General features: G+C 42.3%; 1 long non-coding RNA gene across 1 annotated transcript; it reads right to left on the reverse strand.

The window, feature by feature from the left end:
- Nucleotides 1-3,746: 3,746 nt before the first annotated feature.
- On the reverse strand, nucleotides 3,747-19,068 carry LOC113985612. The gene is made up of 5 exons (XR_005563679.1): nucleotides 17,507-19,068; nucleotides 9,634-9,705; nucleotides 9,112-9,473; nucleotides 4,843-5,106; nucleotides 3,747-3,916 (listed from the first exon to the last, which is right to left on the reverse strand). It is a non-coding gene; the product is annotated as an uncharacterized LOC113985612 (long non-coding RNA).
- Between the last annotated feature and the right edge of the window lie 3,898 nt (nucleotides 19,069-22,966).

Here is a 22,966-nt window from a genome sequence, read left to right on the forward strand (position 1 = left end):
AAACCTTTTATTTACTGATTCCGTGCATTTCATTTATTCCTGGCAGCGGGCCAACCTTTCTGACAGTTAAGATTTATTGATTTAATTGCCTAGGGTAACCATGCAATAAAATCATCTCAAAGATAAATTTTCATGGCACTGTGCAGCACTGAAGTAATTTTTCAAGTGCTATGGCTATATTTCTGCAGGTTACAGGTGCAAAATTTGCTTAAAGCAGAAATGTCTCATTATTGTAACCCCAGCACATCAGTGTGGTCCCTCCTGTGAAACTCTTCTTTTCCCTTTCTCCTTTCCCTTTTTTTCTCTGTCACTAGTTCCTTCTGTATCTCCCCCTGCTCCTTTTTTTTTTTTTTAAGAGGTACAACATAGGTCTCTAGAAAAGAAATTATATTTTCTTAATTGGTTCATATATTCAATGCCCAGGAGAAGTGAAGCTTCAGTTTAATTAGTAGTGGGCTTAGAGGTTATTTACAATGTTATACAGAAGCATTTGTTTCCAGCTGTGAGATGCTTTTTAACACCGAGGCCTCACAATGTAGCTGATTGCCGTTTGTGACATTATAGTTTATTGAATCTTTAGATCTTTTTATTTACACTGTTAAAGGGCTCATTATAGTTCAGAACAAGGAGCAAATGAAAATCCCTGATTAAATCCCAGGTTAATGGCAACATGTCTGAAGTCAGAGATAGTCTAAACTTTCAACAGTGTGAAATATTTTCTTCTCTCTTATTATTTATTTGGGGAGGGGGATGCTGTTTAGTGTCAGTGTAAGATTTAATGGCCTATTCCTCTGCCAGCCTTGGCAGCTTCCCTTGCCAAACCTTGATGTTTAATTCACTCTCCTGCCCCATTGAGGACATTTGGCCAAAGGCAGCTGCAAGGTGGTGCCAGCAGAACTCAGGCTGTGGAAGGGGTGGCTGCCGTGGCCTCTGCGAGCCATGCCAGGGCTGAGCCCAGCAGCCAAAATGTCACAGGAGAAACTAGGACACAAAGGAGAGGTTTTGCTCTGCCAGCCTGGCACAAATGCACAGTGAGGGCAGGAGACAGCTGTGCTGTGGAGACACTGAGCTCTCAGGCACCTCCTCAGGGTGACACTGTCCCTTGGGATACACTCTCCCACCACACCCGTGATGCTGTGGGTCAGTGGAGCTTCCCCAGCACCTCTGAAGGTTCCCAGAGCCCTTGGCAGGGCTGCTGCCAGGTTTGCCCTGCTGAGCTCATCTTGAATGACTCTTAGTCCCGTATGCCAGTGGACTTTCCCCCACCCTGATCTCATTCTGCAGCTTTCTCCTTCTCTTCACTGCAAAGTACAGACCTGACTCCTGTCCCTTGGCACCTTCCTGGGCACTCACTCACCACTGCTTCTCCAGCTCCCATCTGCAACTGCAGAGCTGTGCTGTGTACAGAAACTGCCCAGTAAGTCAGTCACAGGAAAACCCCATATATAGAAAATGCATAAATTATCTATTAAAGCTGAGTTCAATTTACAAGAAAGACAACTACATTTTTGGTCTGTTCATTTGGATTAGCTCCAAGACAAACATCATGTGAGATGTGTTCCTATCTCTGAGGGATAATTTGCTCCTTGTTACCAAAATCATACAGTCTGAGATGGGCAGAGTAAGGGTCTGTGTTATCATTGTTAACCCATAAATGGATCATATGAAGCTGTTTGCAAAATGACCTTATTTCAAATTATTAGTAATAAAATGTGAAATTGACTTCATGGCTCATATTTTCTGGTGGACTTGCAGATTTGCTCCACTGACAAGCTTGTGGATCTCACACAGCAAAGACTGACTTTAAAGCCTAGGACCTTTATGCTTGCAGTTTAACCTCTTCGACCTCTACTCCTCTGACTTCAGCCTTTCATTAGGTGAAATACGAAGGCGGGTTGGATACATTAAAAAGAGTATTAGTGAGAAGAGAGGCAGTTGAATCAATAATGTCAGTAAAGGTAGACCTATTTATAGAGAAACAATGTCAGCATATGATAAACCTGTGAGTAAATTGGCCCAAAGCCCAGACCTTTGTACTGGTTTGGAGAGCTTGAAGGGATCTGAGCAGCAACAAGAACAATCAGTAATCCCAGGGCTCAAATGTCAACCACGCCAAATGGGAATCAGAGAACCCAAAAAGTGTTCTGAGGTGGAAGAGGAAGGATGGAAGGACAAGCGAAAATTGGCATAGTTTCAAGTGTTGCCAAAGGAAAATGCCAAGTCCTTAAGGCTGGGCAGTGATAGGAAAAGCTGAGGTCCATAATTTCTCTCTTTAAAACAGGGAGCTGATCAGGCTGAGCAGACCTCCCACCCTCATACCACCCATAAGCCTCCAGGCACCTAAAATCAACAGGCACCTCCAAATTCAAGACAAAACCTGTCCAAGTATTCAGAAAAAAAATCCCACATTTACTAACTGGATACACAAGTCCTTCCATTGATCACCAAGAGAAGAAACTTGGTGATCAATGAGAATCTGGTTCAGCCTGACCAAACTGATACTTGAGCTTGGCTTTTTTTTTTTATAAGGTAACAGACCACAAAGCAATTTGAGTACAGTCTGGACTCTATACTCAGGTCTATAAATAACTAATATTGACTAGATGTGACATCTTATTTCTTTTCACTGACTCTATAGAAAGTCAGGGGATGTGAGTTTTAGTTAAGTTAATGTTGTAGACACCAATCCTAAGGGTCTTTGGGTCCTACTGCGACAAGTCACATGCTGAATGTACTCTTGGTAATTAACATTAGTTGGGAAATTTTAAAAGAACACAATTCCTGTTTCATGTAAACACTTGAGCAACTCCTTTTCTAGTTCCAAAGCATTTTTTTTCCTCAATTGTCAGAATTCTCCTTCTCTTCGCTCTGGCTCTGAAAATTGCAGTTTTGGGATAACTTCTCTAGGTTCTTCCCAGGGCACTCAGAAGACTTCAGCCTGAGTTACAGCGTGTCCTTTGTTCTGTTTCCTTAGGTTCTGAGATGTCCTCAGTGAAGTAGGACACACCAGATGATGTGGGTGGTTACGTTTCTGCTTAACTAACTCTTTCTGCTATTTTTTTTCCTTTTGGAATTCACTGCTGCTCTGGGCAGGCTGACAGCCCAGGAATGTGAGAGTACATGAAACCTGATAGATTTATGTTTGTGGGGGGAGCTCAGAAATTGCAATCAAATTGAGAAGCCTTCTAGTGAATGAAAACTCATTCAGAAATAAAACAAGTGAAAAAGAAAAAAAGCCCCTGCCCTTAGTGGTAGGTACATAGATCCAGATGTGTACCATACAAGTGTCTGTTCCCAACGAGCTAACCTGGGAGGAGATGGGCCCACAGCAGTGCACACAAATCACTTAAGCCCTGCCAAAAATCCACAGTATTGAGCCCTTCCAGGAATCTCAGTTATCCTCATTTGGAGTAAGTGATCAAGTGAGACAACAGTATCAGGTGGCCAGGTTTAGTGTCTCATGAGTGGTGGTCTCTGGGAGCCACATCCTAAACCACGCTGGGGCTGCTGGTTTTGCTGCAGTAGACTCAGTGTTCAGTCTGGAGCCACATTGGCCCAGCTCTGGTCACCCAGTGAGTGTATGCTAGGTGTCCCAAATGGAACGTAAATTAAAAGGGAAAGGGCTATCAATCATGTTAAGACCCCTACTGACACATACTGTGCTCACACACATAGCATAAACATCTCTAAAAAGCACATTTTTAAAGAACCAGAATTACAAGCTGTTCCAAAACCTCTGCACTTTATTAACATTGAGAATGTGTCCTTTGATATAAACTCTTCTAGAAATGATTCAGATGAATTAGCACAGGAAAATCTTGCTGAGTTGGAGAGCGCTGAATCGGAAGCAGTGCAGTCAGTGAATAATGAAAGTAAACCATCATTCCGAAGTATGACTAATGGTGACATGGCCTGTCTAGAAGAACAAATAACCAAGACATACTACTTGGCCCCAAAACTGGGCTGAACATCTTTTGAAATTACTTCACTGCTGTATGAAGACTATTAACAAAACAGGAAACCCTGCCAACTTGTGGACTACAAGTCCAATGAGGGAGAATTCCACTTGTCCACAGGAGAGACAGATGATTCACTTCATGAAGGAGCAGGACTTATTACTCTTAGAGGCAATATTAATAGATCCATCCAAAATCGCTCATGGAACAGATCTATTGATGTTGCCAAGATCCTTAGCTGAAAAATGAGCAGAGAAACTTGAATCTGCAATGTAGAATGCTGCCATGAAATGATTACATTTTGTGGCACCTAAAATGCTTTTATCAAAGGATGACTTGACGAGACATCAAGATAGCTAAATGCTTAAGACTGCATGTCAGTCAAAAACTTACATGTATTATTCAAGGTGCAGACTGAGCTTCAGTGAGGCAAAGGGAAAATACTAAACTAAGGCTTGCGGAGAGTGTGTTTGTGTAAAGATAGGAGATATCTTTTGCAATCTAGGTACATTCATTCTGCTTCTTGGGCTAGATGCATTGGGTGTGACTTAGCCAACTGCATGGGGAATTAATTTAAGCCACAGTGTCTAATTCAGGAGGTGCAGGAAATACTTTGTCTCAGCCTGGTGTGGTTCCAGGACCCAGTTAGGGCTGCAGAGGTTTTCAGCTCTGTGCTGGTAGCCCAGCAGCTAATGGCTGCCAGTTGTAGTATGAAGTAAAAGAAATGGCTGCCATCAGGAAAACGCCTTTTCTTTCCAACAATAAGGACAAGAACAACTCAGCTGCAATTCAGATTTACCACAACGACCCACCACTTGAGTGCCCTCACAACAAAGGAAGGTACTCCCCTACCCCCACATTTTGGAGCCCTAACACCATAACTTACCCATTCAGCATCTCAGTGCATATCCTGATCTTCACCTGCTTTGGGATGGCCAGGAAATAGAGAGCTCACATTTTCAATTATCCCCAAAGAAATGGTGTAGCTTTTTTCTGTGATTAGCTCTGTACACAGACTCAGCTGCTGAGCACAGCAATGGTTGTCCAGAACACACGAGTCCTGCTCAGGAGAGGGATGTGCAGCTGAAACCATCACTGATCTTTTTTTACATCATCAGAGCCTTACAAAAGGCATGAGCCATATTCTCTCCTGTAAAACACCAGAATCAGACAATCAGATTCTAGCTAAACAGCAAAAGCATCCTTTCTACAACAAATGAACAACTAGAAGACACAATGTATCTCTAAACCTTTATGCACGTACACATATATATGCTTTTTAACTATGTCAATGTCCTACCAGTTGGCTAAGAAGCCAAGGAAATATGCATTATACAGTCCAGAGCTGGCCTTTATAAAATTCTCAGTCATTCTATTGACATTATTTCCTACAGACCTCTCAGAGCATCTGACACAAAATGATTTTTCCTATGGAATTGATCAAAATAGTGGCAAAAGTAACGCGACAAAGAATCAGGGAAATAATCAATGACAGCAGAGTCCAAGCTTGGGAATAACCCATCACCAGTCACACAAAGAGGAAGAGCAAATACTTTAACTCCTTTCCTCTGTGTGGTATCACCTGAGAAAAGGACAGGGTCAAATTACTGCACTGTTAAAACCAGGAGTGAAACAAAGGTAAACACAGCTCATGTTTGAATTGCTGTCTCCTTGCAACTGTCTAATTGTGTCTACACCCAAAGGGTTTGCAAGGCAAGAGTGGGAGCAGAATGACAGAGAACTGCCTTAAAAATCTTAAATATGCTTATTCAGGGGGAAAAAAGCAAATTTTTCTATAGGGCACAGGTATCAATTAAACCTTCCAGTGGGGACATCTCCCTTGTGCTCCCAACATTAGCACTGGCTATGTTACACAACTCTATTTACACCTTTAGTTAATATGAATGAGCAGTTACCATACCAATTATTACTTTTTACAGTGTACATAAAGTTCTTGATTCAGTTAAGAGACAGGGTCAGTGTTTAAGCTGAGCTCAGCATTTAGCAAGCTTTCTTTCCTAGATGTTTTGATTACTTAGGAAAGCTTTAACCTCTACAACGTAATGAAGGACTGGAAAGTTGTAGGGTAATTTGTAGGAGAAAGGGTGTGCATGAGGATATATGCACTATTATAAAGCTCAATAAATAATCATGTGAAATTGCTGGCATTTAGGACCCTCTAGAGGGGAGCTTTCCCAGCCGGCTGCTGATCCCTCATACCCTGAGTAATTCCAGATTAAATCCACTGACTTTGTAGAAGTGTATGTGACATCAGAAACCTACCATGTATTTCCAAAATGCACGTTAATTGGCTCCAGACAGTGGCAAGGGGGTTGTACATGGCTACAACTATAGGGCTTCCCAACCATCCCCAGGGTGGCTCAGAGGGAAAGTGGTGCAGAGCTCAAACAGTCAGAGCTGTGGGAATGATGCAAGATGTCTTCCACTTGCATTTTATTGAGAGAGCCCATAAAATTCAAAATCCAGCTGTGCAGGTTGGTTCAGTCCACCTATTAAAAGGGCGGCGTTTTCTCATGCCTGTGATTGATATGGTTTAGGCACATCTGTGTACTTGCTTAACCCCCTTCCCTCCACCCTCTCCATCTCAAACCACTGCCTAGACATGAAAAGTGGGAATTTTGTCTTTTGCACATGAGCGTAAAAAACGCTTCTTGACTTCCACTGAACAACAATAATTGCTGGTTTGCTTTGATTCCCTCTCAATGCTAATTTTCCCCGGTTTTTCTCAGGGAAAACATGGAAGTCCACACCAGGGTAATCAGACCTTTTTCTTTCTTCACCTCTAAGGAGTAGGAAAGAGGCAGCTTGGTAAAGTGACCCGGACACATGTTACAACAGATAATCAATGGCTCTAGCAAAATGCACATGAAAGCATTCAAGCCCATGTTTCAGTAAACATTCTCCAGAATCTGTGGCTATTTATCAAATATGAATGCACTCTTCAGGATGAGGATCTCATTTCCCCCGGTGTTTTTGTTCCAAAAATAATTGGAAGTGACAATACATAGAAAGATGATGTTTCAACTTCATGTTTAAAATAAATATAAGGCTGTCATCAGAGCTGAGCTGTCTTGTGAAGATCCCTCTCATAGGAGTCAACAGGCAGCTCTGCTGATAGAGAATCGTGTTCCATTATTGATTAGCTTTTAAGTTCTTGTTACATATTAGATTAGGATCGCTGTATGCATAGGGAATGAATAGCCCAATTACAGTCTAAAATAGCTCATCTCAAAGTGGTTTAGGATTTTGATATTATAGAAAGAATTTTAAGGAAATTACAGGGTTTATTAAAAAAGCCTTTAAGGGAGATATTTACATTTTTATTGCATGGCTTTTCAGGATGGGGAGGGCAAACTATTCCTCCTTATATTACATACCAGGCTGCTTTTAGCTCCCTCCCAATTAGCTTTTCAAATCTTTGGGAGTTAGGGGTTTGCTATATGGGGAGCAGGTTTCCTGCACAGAAAGTACCAGACTAAGCAACCCCAGAGTTACATTTCCTGATTCCCCCAGTTTAAATGAGAGCACCCTACACTGAAATCCATACCAGGCTCTGTTCTGAGTGCAGCTGCTGAGACTCCAGGGCTTATTTTGGAGCCAGTGATGGTTCCCAGCAAAAGCTGGCATTCAGATGCTCTGCTGCTTCTTACTCTTTTGTGCAGGAGGGAAAATCTATCGATGGTGCTCAAAGAGTCACAGATCCCTGCCCTGGCCCTCAAGGGCACTGAGCATTGACCACAAGTAACTTGGAGTAGATTCAGGGCTGATCAAGCACATCCCGGTTCTCAGCAAAGGCACCAATCCCAGTGACTCCTGTGGACACGGGGGCAGCACCCTTATAATAAGATATTCCTGAGAGTGCTGCTTAACCTGCTTTAGTGTCGTCAGTTTTGTAAGACTGGAGCAATTCTAGGGATTTATCCTTAATTTTCAAAAGCAAGTAATGTTTTTGCTAAAATCTAGCAATCTTGAGGACAAGACATTTTCAAGACTAGGTAAGCAAAGCCATAGCTGAGGGGGTACAGAAGCCCAAACTCAAACCTCAGCTCCCCGTATCTACTCATCACAGCACTGACAATATCATATTTCGCAGGTTTTGTTCCCTATAACAACCCTGGATATTTTGGTATAGAAACCAACCACCCTTTTTCTACAGAGAATTTCTATCCTTCGGTGAGGTAGAACAGTTTTAAAAATAGATCTGACTTTCCCTCAAATTTGCCTAATTAATCATTCCCTTCACAGGTTAATTTGAGGTTAGCATTGACCACATCTCCAACAAAGCATGGAAAAGGTCACCAGAAATAGATTGCCAAGGCCTTAAAGGGACTCTGTGGACAAATGCTTGCCACTACCCAACACTATAAAAGTGTGATTAAAGGTAAAAGGAAGAACCAGGTGGGAGAGTTGCATGACCCCAGGATCGTTGCCAATGAAAAAAACACAGTGAAAAGATTTAGTAAGGCCTCCAGGCCCACTGACTCACTCCTTTTGGAAGGTAATATATGAAATCTTTAAGGAAAACTGCTCACTGAGTCGTACAGCACCAATAGATCCATAACATTCATATTAGTCTGCCACATAAGAAGCTCAAGTTCCCTTATTTTTCCACAGCTGCAAGCAACACAAGCACATGGAAGGCTTCCCTTCAGGAATGAAAGTCTGAGTCCTCATATAGGTGTACACACGGGGTCACACTGGCCACTCAGGTCAGACATCTCTCTTCTTTGCCCCTCCTGAACTGTATGCTAAGATATCCACATGAATTTACAGTGCCTTTCTAAATAAGGACCCATTCTGTGAGGTGCTCAGTACAGCAGTTTAATTCAGGGAAGTATTTTTTTAACTGAGGCTGCTTGTGCATGTTTAAAATTAAACAGCCTCGGGGCAAATTGCCTTATGCCCTACAGATGGACACTTGCTGGCTGTGAAATGCAAAATACAGATGTCTGCTCCACTTTATGTATATCTGCAACTTAATAGGGAAATCTATATCTTCATACAGGAAGAGTAGGGGTGAACTTAGAAGGAAAACGAGTTGTCTTGAGCCCAGTTATTTTTTGAGCTTGGGGACACTCCTATCCCAAGTGCACAGGTACAGCTGCAGATCCCCATTACTGTATGGTGGACATACCTGGTGGACATCCAGAAGGAGTGAAAATAAGCTACATGGACCACATGAGAGATGAATAGCTGCATCAACCACTTCTTCAATTTTTTAAGTTCAAAGTGACTCTTGGTCCAGGACACTGTGTGAGGAAATGTCTTCAGAAGTTCACTGGGTTTGCATCCTGCTCCTGGGAATTTTACTATTTGGTCCTTGAAGACAGGCCCAGGGCCAGGGACATGCTCCTGCCACACTGGTGTCCTGCACAGTGACCTGTGTAGGGACTGGGCAAAGCTCCCGTGCCTTGGTCTGCTCCAGAAGCTGCTCCATCACTCAGCAGCTCCATTAGTCCCTCCAGATTCTTATGTCTAAGTATCCACTTACTCAGCCTACAATGAGAATGATTTCTGTTAGACAACAAAAATTTTGGAAGCAAACAGACCAAGCTGACAAATGCACAGAGGATGTGCTTCAGTCTCATTAGAGTTCCATGTCTTTGACAGTCTATGTGGTCCATCATCCGCATTAAATAACTTGCACAATACTTACCTGTCCAAGTAGAGACTGTACTTCTTTCATAGTTGTACATTTTGTAGCCTTTAAGCAAGACCAGAGTGCTCTCTTAAAAAAAAAGATAAATTATTTTTATCATTATCATTATTGTTATCATTATCACTGCTATTGCTAACACTACCTTATGCTTAGAAATGGTCCTCTGCTTTCCTTTACTTCAGTAAAGCAAGAGCAATTATGTAGCTTCATCCGTTTCTCTAAAGGGCTGTGTGAAAAAAATGTTGCTTTGAAGAAAAAAAAATGATAATTTTTTACAAATACATAAAATAAGGCATTTTTGAGAGGCATTTTCACATATTGCTGAAATTACACGCAATGTGTGAAAATTTGCATAACAAATGTGACAAGATGGTTACTTAAGGGACTGAAACAGAAGGAATAAAATATATATTAGATACCTCATCTCTCATTAATTATTATTCTGAATGAGAAATAATGCCAGGAGCAAGAGGGGTGCCAGAAGAAGCGATGGGGAAATATATTATCATGTATCTAAAAACCTTTAAAAGGTGTAATAATAATTAGGAAATTATTGCACTACTGATCTTTTTTAGTAGCAGAGCAACCACCTGTTCACACTTTTATTAATTGGTTGCTTTCCTCTTCCTTAAAGATGGTCTGTGAAGATTGTTAAAGGAAAAGCAACCTGAGAAGAAAGGAGGAGAAAGAATTCATGTTATGCAAGCAAAAAAAAACTCCCTATAAAATTCCTAACTTTAATTAAGAGTCACAGGTGGAAAGACAGTACTACTTTAAGATTGGTTTATAGCAAAACATAATTTGGCTTCAAACAATAGCGATGGAAGAGAGTGAATGTTAATAATGCTGATTTTGTTAATTTTCTCCAAATGTCCTGCCTCTCCCAGCTTTTCTACCCAGTGCTCCCTAAGGTGTCAGTGGTGCAGACATGGAGCTAAGGCAGCTCTGTGCCCAGTGCTGGGGCCAGGCGAGGTGGTGGCCACAGGAGCCCTGGGCTTATCCAGCCGTGCCCTGGGGTGACCCACAGCGGTACATGGTCTCAGGCAACACCCCCCGGGTGAAGCTCTTGCTAAGCTGGAAAACTGCAGACTTTCTATTTTGGGGAATAATGCCGGTTAATGTATGTTTGTTGTCAGGCATCCATCTCCTGGACCACACTGCCACGTGCTGCTCAGGCCCCCACTGCTCCCCTCATTCCTGCTTGCCCACAGATGGAGATGAAAGCCCGGAGGTGTCCTGTGGCTGCATCGATCCCTTCCCTGCCACTGCTGTGGGAAGGGGCACAGCACAGCAGAGTCACCATGGCTGTTTGTGCCCACCGTGCTCCATAACTATGGCAGGCAATTTTGCAAGCACTTCTCATTATTCCCTCCTTTAGACTTTGAAACATTTACACTTTATCTCTCCTAAAACACAGAAATCCTTTTTTTTCTATCAGCCTCTTTCCTTCAAATCTCCCGTGGAAGCAGCACGGAATTTCCTATTTGCTCCTTGCTGCAGCCAAATCTTGCCTTAGGTTTCCAAAAAGCTTTTGTCTTGGCCTTCCCCAAAATCACCATCTCCCATAGATAGCAGCTTTGCTTAAAAGCAGAAGTGCGTGACCATTTTCCCTGTTACTCTCCCTTATGTTTCTTGTTTTCTATTCCCTCGCTTGAACCTCTTCTCTCTCAGCTCCAGTGTTTGGAGGCTGTATCCTCACTGTCTGCCCTCACTGGAAGGTGGTCCTCTGCCTGTGTGCTCCATCCAGGAGTTGCAGGACTCAAAACCGAGTCCAGTATTGGCACCTCCACCACTGCCATCCCATTCACCCAATCCACCCTCACATGGGAGTGGATAAAGTAAGCTCGGTATGGTCAGAAATAGGTGAGAGCAAAACGTCTGCTATGCCATGGCACTCCTAACTTCCCAAATACCTTTTACCTCATCATTCTGGAAATAACTCCATTCCCTGACATCCCTTTGGAGCCCAACAGCTGGGGCAGGCAAGCTGGAGGGGGAGGGAGGTGGAGAGGGAGGCGAAACACTTTACCAAGGGTCCTCTGCTGGTAAAAGACAGATGGTGCCAGTTCATTGTGCCATTCCCTGCTCCAGCTGTGAGAGGACCCCTGTGTTCTCTGTGGGCTCTGTGTGCTCTCACCTTGGCACCTACACCAGGACGAGCACCAGCAGTGGCTCCTGTGCAGGGCAGGGACCCCATGGCTCTGTCTCAGGGGGCTGGAAATGCAGCAGATAGCAAAAGCTAAATCCATTTAAAACAATTTTAAGAGGGAAAATAAGGCCCTTTCTGGGGATATTATTTCTAAGTCATGTTTTACTCTGCCATTAATATACTTTTGGAATGCATGAGAGCTCCCTGCACCCAAGGCAGGTAATAAAGGTCTATTAAAAGACACCATCTCTGTTTCCTAATGCTCTATCGAAGGTTCATTGATGAAAATAGCCATCTGGCTGCTCTCATCAGCTTTAAGGAATTCCATAAAAGAATGAAATATGATTTCCTCATAATTGCTTTTCTGTAAGATTTATGAGAATGTGAGTAACGAATAAACTGGGCACTTGCTGAACAAGACTCAGATTTAAGATGTGCTGATGCAAACGAGGAAGTGTCCAACTAGAAGATGCATTTCTTGGGAGAAATTTGAAAGTGTTTGCAAAAGCCACGAGTTACCACAAACACCTGGCTACGTTCACTGCTGGTATAAACACATACAGCTCCAGGGAGGCCAAAGGCACTGCATTGGTGTGCTCTAGCAGTAAATTTAGGTCTTGGACACCAGTTATGTGAAAAGCTCACAGCTGAGAAGAGGACTTTGACAGCATCTGGAAGATGTCCTGGCTATAGCTATGCAGCTGATTAAGCAGCAGCATGTTCTTTTGCCACCTGCATCTGATGATATTGTATGTGCGAAGCACGTCACATGCTTGGGGGATAAAAAGCAGGCCCTTAATGCCTGGCAGCACTGTTCATACTCCTGCCAAAAGTAAAAGTAGGAATGGACTGTGTGATTAGTGCTGTGGGATAATTAAATCCCATTTGCCAGCTATTCATCTGCCAGAGTGCAACGGTCATCGCTGTGCCTTTTTACTATTATGTCAATTATATGGTCCTATGACCTTTTGACTTCAGCATCATCTAAAGCATAGGATTGACACTTTATCTATTTCCAACTCTGATATGGGTTTTTGGTGTTGCTTAACTTTTTTGTCATCTTTTCAATCTCCAGGACAGGAATAATCAGAGAGTCATCTAGGTTGGAAAAGACCTTTAATGATTCATTGCCCAATTTCATTGCCCTTTAGGAGGCAATCACATACTACAGATGTAAGTGCCACTTAAATACTTGTAAACATGCCTGTCTCACTCTGTAGAAAAGGCAGTCATTACACTCTCATTCAATGCAAGAAAACTATTTAGTCCTGTGCAGTGAGGGTCTAAAATTGCTAATGAATGCCCATTTCTGAGGGTGCTCCACCTCTATGAGTGTTTGACATGCCCACCTATGTGTCCCCAGCAAGCTCAGGGATATCCCAGTCCCATACAGAAGTTGAGAGGAGGTGGTGAGCATTAGCTGGTCAGTGCTAGAAGATGTGAATAACGTGAGGGTAGATGCTTTTCTGAGTTTTTAATCTAAAAATTTTGAATCTGCCAAAGTTTGAGTCTGTACAAATACACGTCTCTCAAGCACCCTCTCCCAAGCACTTTCTCTCAACACTTTCTCTCTTTACAAACACATGCATTTTAAGGCTTGCAGCATGCATATATTTGGGTACTACCTGTACCCAGAAAAGCTAGTAACCAGTATCAAAAATTTTGCTACATTTTTTAACTAAATTTTACTAAATATTTAAAATTCATCACAGCTATAAGTGAGAGCAGAGTATGAAAGGGTAAGAGCCAGCCATTCTGGTAAGTCAGTGTTACAGCCACGCTTTTAACATTCCAGTTATTCATTCTGCTATTTCTTTTTTTATTTTTTTTCAGCTAATTACATCAATAAGACTTTATGAAAACTGTTGCCAAATGTTTAAAATTAGAGTAGTTCAGTTGTTATTTCAGTCCCAGGTTACTGAGGCAAATTGTACATGCTCACCTCGTGCATTCATTTGTGAACATTGGGCATATCAGTGATTAATTAATATTAATGGCAGAAATCACTTCAAACTTGCTTTATGCTAGAAATCACACACAATCTTGACTCTAATCACTCGGCACATAAAGAAACTTTAATTGATAACCCAGGTTTAATATCCATCAGAAATGGATTCTGTAGGAGGAACAGAGCAATGTTCCCTGTAATCATCCTAGAGGAGATAGAAAGCTTGTTCTACCAACATCAAAGAAGATTAGGCAGCAGAAGCCTGATAGTAAAGTAGCAATTATGGAGGGCTTTTTTAATTCTGTGCACCTGCTTCATCAAAATAATAGGCATCTTTTAGCAAAATAACCTGAAACTCAGTTCACTGACTTTCAATTATCTGATGCTGGGAAATGCATCTGTAGAGACATGAAAAAAGGTGATAGACACACAGAGAAATAAAGAGAAGGGGGAAATTAGAATGAGGAAAAATATGAGGGCCTAAGTAAGTGGGTGTTATAAATATCCCGTGCCTTGGGCCGAATACAGAACAGGAATACTTTTGCTGAGTTATGACTGTGGCATCAGGCACATCTGACCAAATCAGTCCTTGGTAGAGCACCTGTGACTACAGCAAACAGCTTACCCTAGGGACAGATTTGGCTGATTGCTTTTAAGGGGAATTTTAGATATCAAAACTTAATGCAAGCTAAGGAAGCACATGGTAACTTCCCACAAACACTTCAGGCTGTATAACTCAAAGCAAAAATTACTATCCTCAAATTGCCCCTTATCAGGTGGTCTTTCTATGCAAGGAATGACCACATAAGTTTCTTTCAAAAGGTGAATCTAAAGTTAGACTAGAGCCTATCTTCCCTGCAGGTGAGAAGGGGGAGGAAGCCCATACACAATCTTGGTTTTCTTAAGGAACTGCATCCCCGTTTCTGGAAAAGCAAAAATCAGAACCAGATTTAAGAAGTCTGCCTGGGATTTGGTACCCTTCCTTGTTAAGCTCTAAGGGCACTGCTTGTTTTTCAATACATCCCAATTTTTCCTGAAAACACTTTTTTGGAGATCAGTGGGTAATTCACTTCAACATCGCATGATCTGTCACCCTGGTGCCTCCAAAGGCAGAGCATAGCAGAGTTCTAAACAGAGAAAAGCTGCATTACCAGCCCCATTACCAGGAGGAGTTCTTGCCAGGCTTGGGTCAAAAACAAAGACAGCACTTCTCCATCTTTTTTTCCAGCTTTACATCCCTGTTAAATTTACTGTGCTCCCTCACACACATCTCAGTCTCTCCTCCATTACATACAATCACCCACACCTCGTTCTGACTCAGAAATGATCCCCACATGGATGCAGGTCAGGAGAGCTGCTCTCCATTTTATCTCCTGAACTCATGTTTCCCTGCACACATCCAGCAGATGCTGCTCCATATGCTGGAGGCTGAAGCACAGGAGATCATGATGCAACAACCATGACTGGCAGAGGCTGATCCTTCAGCAAGAATCACAGCCACATCCCACTTCATGTGAATGAAATACAAGTAATTCCATTGTAATTAAACAGGAATTTTTGTGTGAATTCCAAATGAACCTTTGTAACATTTTCATTAGTCCTCAATACACCTCTTATTTTACCTCATTAGAATTATTGGTAATAAATGGTAGTAACTGAACTGTAATTAAATAGGAATTAAAATTTGACTTCCTAATGAACTACAGCAAAGCAATCACTATTTCAATATACATTAATTGCTGTTCTGTTAGGAATACAGGCAACTTATTTTTATTGAATTGCTACAAATTACAATGAATATATGGCCTGAGCCTACAAAATGGTCTCACATCAGTAAGTGTGCCTGGTAGATGTCAGACAGCTGTGCAGGAAGCAGATCTAGCCAAGGAACTTGGGACTTGCAGCATGCTAATGCCAGTAGAGAATACACTGGATTATGACATTCCCAGAATAAACTTTCATTTCAGAACCTCGCTATTAATTTACAAACAGAACAGACAAGATGCCATTGGGGCTGCCATTGGGGAAGTGGACTAAAAGGTGTGAGAAACCAACAGCAATAATACCGGACTAGTGCATTTTTATGTTATTGGCCGCTGTTTGATTATAATAAAAGTGCTTTGTAATATATCCTGGGGTGGTAAACTGCATATAGAAAACCCCATTTTATTATTTATACATTCTGTCTCGGCATGTAGAAATATATATAATATATGAATGAATAAAATTTCACTTCTATGACTGTTCTAGCTTTAAAAGCCACAGATTGCTGTTTCCTTGTATTACTGTTGTGGATGTAGCAGGTGTTTGGTGTAGGAAGTGTAAGCTACGAGAGGCATGTCTGTAAAAGGGAGTGCTGAGTATTTAACAGGGGCTGGTATCCATACTCAGGGCAGACTTTCTGGTTTAGCGGGATGGGTGGGGGAGAGAACCCAAAGCTTTCTGTTGTCACTCTGAAAGCTGGCAGCAGCCTTCCATCTCCAAAGTGATGGACTCTGGACTGAATTCTCCAGGCTTTAACAGAGTGTGAATTCCCCCATTAACTACCGAGGAGTTTTTTCCATCCAATTTCTGGCCCATCATGTCATCTCATACTGTTGATTTTTAGGGGACAGCAGCAGCTGGTCATCACAGACATGGGACAGCCAGTTTCTTTGGCACAGCATGAGCCGAACACACTGATGTGATCACAGGGTCTGTCTCAACGTGGTTTTACATGCCCCGAAACATCCTCATGACTCCATTTTTTTAACCATTGCTATCATTTTTGCTCTCCTCATCCTGCAAAGTGAGTATCTGACTGACATTTACAATCCCTCTGGATTTCCAGACCCAGCAGGTGAAATTCAGAATCAGGCTCCGGGATAGGAACTGCGAGAGCCAGTCATGTGTGGGCTTGGGAGAGGGCAGCTCACTGCTTAGGCATCCTTGTTATACTGAAATTTAAATCACAGAGACTGAAAGGGGAAAGCAAACTCACTTTTTCAATTTTGTTACCTAATCAAAACTCTGAAGCTTTCTAGTGCTGGAGAGTGTTCACATATCATCCACTTTCCATATCCAATGCTGACAAAACAATAAGGCAGGAATAACATAAGTCGTGAGAAAACTAGTCTGTCTCATAAATCTTCACAGGAAAGTGGCTGCTGTTTTATGTTATTGCAGTGTGTTGTTTCCAATGAAGTGATTACTGTTAGATGTATTTTTAAATTGCTTTTGGTATTTTTAAAAATACATGACTTGGAGAGTGATAGAAATGAGATTGAGTGGCGGTAGGCAGTGCCTACAATATGATTAACTTTTTCCCAGACCAGCTACTTTGGAAATTAAGGTTACCAACACAGCTGTTGTCAACTTTCCCCTGGCTGAAAAGGACTCATTGGAGTCTGTTTGATGTATGCAATTATCCTACAGCCCACTTAAATCCTCCTCCTGCTTCAGACACTACGCGGGCTTGCATTCTGCTTCGAGTTGTTTGATTAATATTTGCTGGTGTTATTTTAAAGTGTGAATGTGCATGTTTATGCACTAAATCCCTGTAGCACAGTCTCAAGTTACATCCTGTTGTGACTGACAAGTTGTGGTTTCTGTCCACGGAGGGGAGGAACCACTTTGTGTGTTAACAGCTTCAACCAAAGCACACACGCTTCCAAAAAGGCTGAGCTACGTTTTAGATAAAGTTCATTTGGAAGACATTCAAGGCAATAAATATCAAGTGGGAGATTTTCTGAGGGCTTTACAAGTCATTAAAACTCCAGGTAGATTTTACCTACCAGAGGCTTCACTTGTGGCTTGCTGAGTTCACACGGTCCTTTTCCTGCATATCATCATATTCCTTCCAGTGGCTAATGAAGCCTGTAACCATCCCAGGGCCCACCTACAGGGTCCCTGCGTGCTCCACAGACCAGGCACTACAGGGTTAAGCTTGCTCAGACAAGAGGAGACTCAATAAGAGGCAAAAGGAAAATGAATTAGAGGAAAATCAACAGGCAGCAAAGGAAAAACTAAATTACATTTCATGTACACACATGCACTCTTTTGGCTGGAGGGGCAGAAAACATAGCCAAAACCTGGCTGTTTTTATTCTAAACAGTGCATCAATCCATTGATTAATTTTACACTTTGTTCCTTATGAACCTGGGCTGGGGCCATGAATGCTGCTATGAAAAGAAGAATATAGCCAAAAAGGAACTCTTAAAAAGTTGGCAGCTGTTTCAAGGCAATGTGTCTGGCCAGCAGGAAGGAGATGGCTCCTCCAGGGAAGTGTATAGAGCTGTAAAACCATTTGTGAACTGGCCCAGTTCAGTTTATAAGGTGTGTGACTGACTTAAAGTCAAGTTTCTTGCACAAATTTGTGACTTGTAAATCGAATTATAAAAGCAGTCTTAAGTATCATTTTTCCAAAAGGGCATTACAAGATTGGTTAAGAATGACTGTATTTCCTCACTAATACCATTAACTTCAGAATTGTTTCCATCCATTACTGAGTAGAACAAGGACAGTTTACCGTAAATTGCTCCATGCTGTGTGGTTCAACTGGTCAGCTTCATGGTATAAGAAGCATAAATAAAACAAAACCAAATCAAGGAATACAATGAAACACCATGGACCAACTTCAGTCTTGGTATAATCAAATTCAAATGGAAATTAATGGAGTTGCACTCACTCACACCAAGGCTGACACATCCCTTGGCCACAGAGCAGGGGGAGGCAAATGTCACCTCTCTGTGTTGCTTCCCAGGAACAGCTACGGTGAGCACGTGAAGGCTATGAGCTCATTCCAGTTACCTGCTATCTGCTGCCTAGGTGTTTTCTGGAAAGCTTAATTTAGCCAGGATTCCTCTTTTGTAAGTGTGTATTCCTTTCAGCAAGTTAGGAGGTTAAGGAATGATTTGGGAAATACCCTTAAAATCTCTCCAGGGTCAGCCAAGAGTGACTTTCGGTGGGTGGAGATCTGCGTAAGATCTCAAGAAAATCGGATGGAAGGAGGGGGGAATTCTGTCCGTGATATATCTTGTCATCCAGACCATGTTGCTTAGTGCAGGAGAGGGACGTGAGTTTCCATTTACAGGAGGTTCAGAAATCCCAGGCCACTGCTTATCTTGTTTGTATGAAGCAAGGGATAGCACGAATCCCACTTACTGACAGAGAAACTCACCTTCTGTAGAAAACTTACACAAAACCAGGACACCACTGCCTTAAAACAGGGATCAGCAGAGGCCCAGGACACAGGGGTTTCACACAGGCAATCTGACCATTCCCTGGATGAACACACAGCACTCCATGGCCACATACCTTCTGGCATCTGCCTGGGAGTTTGGCTCAATGGTGAATGTGACTTGTGCTCAAATTTGGCAACTGCAATGAGAAAACATGATATTTAGGTGACTTTCTAAACCATTGCTCATCTAAGCCACAAAGCTGCTGCTGCTTTGGTTATTCAACTATTCAATTTTCACACCTTCTTAGTGCCTACAACCTCAACATAAACACTTCTGAGCAAACAGGAGATCCAAAATCTCTGCACAGAACCAATTCTTTCCCTTCTCACTGTATATCAGTGCTGCTAATTGCTAATTAATCACAGATTTTACCCATCCCCCCTCTTGCCCAAGTTTTATGGTTGAAGTTTTGTTTGAACTGTGCTTCTCCCAGCTGAGCAGTGCTTGAGGGTCAACAGAGCTGTGCCATGTACTGTGAAAAGTGATGCTTCTTTTAAGGGACCTCGTTATTGAAATAACTTTTGAGTTAATGTTTGGAAATAACTTTGAAATGAGGACTTGCACAGATTTGTTTTCTTAGTGCAGCAATTAGCTCCTTGAGCAGTGACTGGCTGCAGTACCTTCTGCCATGTCTGACACATTAAATAAATTTTGCACTCAGTTCATTAGCTGGAAATACACTTTGTAATACCTGCCGAGTTACAGGACACGCAGCAAAGCCACAGTTCACTTCAACTAGAAAAATGAAGTCAGGTTTTGCTGCTCCTGCATAAACAAAAAAAGGATGGGGGGAAAAAAGGTAAATAAGATACTGTTTTTCCTACCAGTTGGCTCAGTCCGTTTGCTTCAGAACACTGCCCCTCTGCCTTGCTCCCTTTTTAATTATCAGGTTGTGATTCTCTCTTTCCCACCAAGTTGGACAACCTCAGCAAAATCTCCCATTGCTTCTGGTGGAAAGACGCAGCATTGGTCATTTTTAATGAAAGTACAATGTCACAGCCTCAAAAAACAACTTTAGTATTTTTCCTGCCAGTCCAGCTCACTGTTGTGAGGAAAGCTGTTGCAAGTGGTCTGTTTGTCAGGCTTTCCCTGGGCAGGCAGTGGCCACCAGACACCTTTGTGGAAAGGTGGAAGCTGGGCAAGGAAAAGTGTGAGTTGTCTTTCATGCTTGCTGGATTCCAGTCAGTGCATGGGGACAGACTGACAGCACTGACTGTGCCCATGGGAGATGGGATGAGCTGTGGAGGCAGCATCTGTTGATCCAACAGCATTTCACCCACCCACCTGTATGGAAACAGGACCATGGCTGGGTCTGCAGTTGTGCAGTGTGGATGGAGGGAGGCACAGCTACTGCTGCTCTGGATGCAGAAGGTGGAGCTGTTACTGTCCAGCAGTTGGTGCAGTCAGGGCCCTGGCCTGGGGCAGTACAACATCCAGGATCTTACCATGCAGGGCATGACATTTAAAGAGAGAAGGGGACTTTTAAATACCAGTTAGCAGTTGAACTTAACTAGAGATGGCAGGGCAGGAGGATGAGGAGACCTTTGGAGCCTTATCCTTCTCTTCCAGCCTCATAATTCAAAGCAGCCCTAAAAACAAAGCCCAGATCCAGCCAACTTCAAGTACATCCTTGAGCTCAAGATTTCTTTATCCAAAGGATAGTCCTCCTTTCTTCAAAGATGCTGGAGCCAATCACTAATGGTAACTAGTCAGGAAGCACTGTGGGATTCAGCCCAGAACAACAGGATGCATTTTGCAGAGGAAAACACCTGTAATTAAAATCCTAAATACATATTCAAGCAACAAAATTGGTGACATGATTTGGCAGAAGTGAGAAGCAGCGATGTCAGCAGAGGCACCAAGGTGAACCCTGTTAGAGCTGCCACCCTGAAACAGGCCTTGGGTGGCTTACTCCATTTTTTTGTTCAATCAGATTCCCCCAAGTAGAATTAAAAGGTTTAGCCACTGCACGCCAGCTGCCCTCTTCCCAGTCAACATACCATGGATGACACAGGTCTGCTATGCAAAAATCGTAGTGTGTAAAGAAGAGGATAAAGGAGAGAAGAAATCTAATAAATACTCCATTATCTCCAGTGTATATTATGCAAAATTTGGCATGAAATCTTTATCTCACATAAACATGAAGGTCACTTATTTGTTCATTAAATTCTCCTCAGTCTACATCATTATGCTCATAGTTTTTCTTATACTTAATATAGTAGGGGCCTGCCAAACTCATTAGACATCAGCTGATAAATGGATTTGAACTCACAATCTGTTAAAAATCACATAGGCACATTAGAGCAATATTTTCATGGCTTAGAGAGTGTATACATTTAAATCTTCCCAGAGAGGATTTTGAGCATTTTTGATCCAGTGCAGCAGACTCAACACATAATTCAAGTCTGCTTGCTGTAAAAATTTACAGGCTGGGATCTTAGCATCACTAGTCATAAATCAAAGCTGTGCACTTAAAAATGTGATAGTGGCAAAACTGTTGGATAGGGTGTAAACATCATCAAGCTCATTGCCATGCAGAACTTGCATTGAAATAATGGGAGAGATATTGTTAAATGTTGCATGTATTTTCACTCTTCTGGCAGAATTTGTACACATAATATATAACCCTGTGTAATTTCCAGCCTGGGCAAATCTCTGGATAAGGAAGAGCTTTCTGAAGCTGTCCTGGATTCTCACCCTGGTGTCATGACTTCAAATAAGCTTTTACATGAAACGTGGACAGAAGGGAACATGGGGCATATTTATGCCATAGTTTATGTTTCACTTACTCATTGCTCTTTATTGTAATTTCCCCCAACTGATGATAAAATGCTTATAAAGCATTGGGCTGATAATTTGCAGGCTCTCCCGCTGCTCTGTTTGTTATAAAGCTACTCATGTCTCCAGGAGAGTCTTTCTTCCTTTTGGATTTATGAGCCTAATGAACCACTGTTATTCTCCATCACAGGAGCCAGTGATGCTGTGACATTATAGCAGGAAGATTTGAAAACTTACGAGAAAGCACTTGAAACAAACTGCTGCTCTTAATAAGTGCCTCTTGTCTTCAGTGTGGTCTGAGGAAGATCTAAGTGAGCTAATGAATGATAAGAACAAACCAAGTCCTGCAATAACCCTGCAAGCTCTGCTGCAGGGTAAGCAGTGCTAGTGAGACAAATCTGCTGGGATGAACACTATTTATCAGTGGCAGGATGCTGATACACAGCTCCACTGACAGGCCCACTCTGCATACAAGAGCCTGAGTCCTCAGGTCTGCTTAGATTCTCCAGATGAGGGTTGTTGGATGTATAAGAGTAAATACAATTAAATGTAGCTGCAATTAAATTTAACTTTCACCTTACTGAAAGGCCTTTCACTGGAGCTCACCTGGTTGACTAGGCAACCTTTTGCCCCCCTAGGTGCTCTAGATTCACTTAACATATCTTTTTCCAGGGCTGTTCTTGACAGTCACGAAATTCATACAATTTCAAGCCAAAGAAGTGGAAGTGGGAGAAAAGGGATCACTTTCTGAAGACCAGCTGCAGACTGCTGGCTCCCACAAGGCTCCAAGCAGTGTCAGACAGCTCCTCCACAGCATGGCTGGTCAGGGCTCACCTGTAGGGCCACCCTGCACCGTGGGCTTCTCTGACAGTCTTGACATACCCACTGTTGTCCAGGGTGGATGCTAGAGGTGGCTGGAACTTTTGTCTGCAGGTGAGCAATCTTGCCAAAACAAAGAGACCTTCCACCACACACAATGCTTGAGCATGCTGTCAACTCTCTGTATAATTCATAAAAGTTCTGCTGTCTGCAGTTACTCTATAATCATCACATCTTCCATCATGGCACACATATCTCAGCAATTGTACCCATTACAAAACCACCAAAGCATAATGGGAAACAATGACATGCTCCTTTTTTTTTTTTTTATGTGATTCAGTGGGATTGGGAACTCAGTGCAATACAGATCATTTAGCCAGCAAAACACTAGTGGAAGATGTATGGTGACATGCC

This window comes from Pipra filicauda, unplaced genomic scaffold (assembly GCF_003945595.2).
Source record: "Pipra filicauda isolate LSUMZ 115617 unplaced genomic scaffold, ASM394559v2 scaffold239_size1682155_pilon, whole genome shotgun sequence".
Lineage (NCBI taxonomy): Eukaryota > Metazoa > Chordata > Aves > Passeriformes > Pipridae > Pipra > Pipra filicauda.